The following is a 2,636-nucleotide window of genomic DNA, read 5'->3' as shown; positions in this document are numbered from 1 at the left end:
TATTTATTTCATATTTGAAAAAGTAAAAACATTTTTATATTTTTAATTAGTTGATAATTTATTTATCTTTAAAATAAAAATTTATTCTAAAATAAATTTAAGACTAAACTAATAAATATTTGGTACCTCAAAAATGTAACGTGGTATTACTGTGGTGAGTATAGTCTCTAAAATATTTTCTCTATAGTTTAATTAGTCTTTGAAAAATATGTATATAAAATCTATATGCTATAGGATCAATACTTTTAATAAAAAAAAGTGTAAAAAAATAGTTATAGTTAATATTGATTTAAATGAAAGACAAAAATTAAAAAATATTAGTCACCTAATGCTATAATTTAATTAAATTAAACGCACTCATTTATTTTCTCACTCTCAATCTAATCTGTCAAAAAATACATGTTATGTATTATTTTATTATTTAATCTTTAAAAATTCATGTCACAAATATTTTCTCTTTAATTACTTATGCTTTCTAAGCACCAAAAAAGATAATATAAGGTAGCTAGTATACCAAGCCTGTTAATATAACATCCAAATTCAACTTCTAATTACGTATATGTATGCGTATGCATAGAAAAGTGATGATCATATAATAACTCATCCACGAGTTTTAAGAGCAGAAATTTCAAAAATAAAATTATGTTAGTTAAAAGAATTGTAAATAAGATTATAATGATTAAATAATAAAAATTGTGCACAACAATTGCAAATTATAAATTTTGTAGTTTAATTTACTTCTTGTATCCATTATTCCTCCTCTTATTAATTTGTAGAGATATGTTCTTAGACTAGTGCTATGCAACTTTTACATCCATGTTTGAATGCAAATTTAAATGCCAATAAAGTAAACAAGAAAATCTTATTGATAAATTTGTTCACATGAGTTAACATATATAGCTTATTTAACTTGTAAATTTTTTTTACGTAAAACGAATGTAGAAAAAGCGTTACGAATTTAAGTAACAATGATTTAAACATATGTAGCTTAAGATAGTAGTGTTTACTTAACTAGATTATATCCAGATGGTTCTTACTAAAGAAAACATTGCAACATGTGGTAATACGCATTTTGCGGCGGTTTAAACAAAACCGCCGCAAAATGTAAAACAATAACTCACATGACGGTACATATAGCGGCGGTTTTCGAAAAGACGTCGCTAAATGCAAGCTTGAATAAAATATAGCGACGGTTTGAGAAAAATCGCCGCTAAATGTTGTCCTGATTGCAGCCCCAACCAATAACCACCGCTATATGTGCCGCAGGTTGCCGTTTTGCGGTGATTTTATAAAACCGCCGCAAAATTTCTGCCGCTATCTGCCGGAATTGTTGTAATGAACGCTTATGCTTGTATAGCCGTTAGACGGAGTTCTGGCCAATTGGAGGATATTACTGTTGCATATCCCGAGTCAGAAGTCTTTAAAGAACTTGCTAAAAGGTATTTTTTTAGGCTCCATGTTAATCGTTTTAGAAATTGTTAGTAATTATTCTAGGGTTTACATATTATATGAATAAAGAATTGTTTTTTATGAAAATGATTGATGTCTATATATGAGTAGCATTATTTATTTTCACCCCTTCCCTTTATTTAATCTAAGTTTCTTGTTTCTTGGTGTTTTCTATTTAACAGTAGAAGAAATTTAAGGCGTATGAAGCTTAAAGAATGCATCGGTAGATTAAAGATGCTTGGTTACTTAGGTTAGGTTTATCAGCTGTTGAATTAAGAGAGGCTACTAATGGATGTCTCTTGTCGGAGGAGCTTGAGGTTTTTGGTCGCGATCTTTCTAGGACTTGTCTTGAAAGTATTGGCCAAAGCTGTCCTCTTCTAAAGGTGTTGAAAATTGTCGACAAAAGGAAGTATTTCCGATTCACTCTAAGTGGAAATGTTGGTTTGCTTGCCATCCTTGACGGATGCCATCGTTTGGACACTGGATCTCCGAGGATGTGCAAATCTTAACCTGCACGAGTATGCTTTGTGGGAGAGACGTGTTATGCAAATCAGAGACGTACAGCTTCCAGACAGGTACTTTTCTTATTCTTCTGAAGGCACTGAAGCTAATGCTGATGATCCCTTATGGCACTATGGTTGATCTTAATACCTTGTGTGACTATGATATGCTACAAGGGTTCATAATTGGGGGTTGCCCAACCACAAATGGCGGGTAGTTTAATATTCCAAGAACTTATTATTTTTGTTTCTTTTGCAATTTTAGTGGAACTAGTGAACACTTCTTTTACTATTTTGTATTTTGATTTCATTTAGTGTTCGCTTCGAATTCATTTTGGACCATAGTAAATCGAATTAATTTACATCTATTTATACATGATCCAAGTGTATATAAAAAGTACAATAAAGAGTACATTTAATAATATTCATAATGAATTCAATAAAGAGTACATTCAATCATAAATAAAAAAATAATAATTATAAATATTTTTTATAAATTATTATAAATCAAATATTTTCTAAAAATATTTATTAAGATTTAGAATTTAGTCTTTAATATTTAAAATTAGTGAAATATTTGCCAAAAACATTATATTTTGTTGGTCAGTTAGCATTATTAAATCTATTAACCACGATAATATGCAGATGATTGATTGGTTTTCATATAAAAATATTTTTGTTCTATTT

Source organism: Arachis ipaensis, chromosome B06 (assembly GCF_000816755.2).
Source record: "Arachis ipaensis cultivar K30076 chromosome B06, Araip1.1, whole genome shotgun sequence".
Taxonomy (NCBI): domain Eukaryota; kingdom Viridiplantae; phylum Streptophyta; class Magnoliopsida; order Fabales; family Fabaceae; genus Arachis; species Arachis ipaensis.
The sequence above is the reverse complement of the archived record's forward strand: the minus strand, read 5'-3'. Positions refer to the sequence as shown.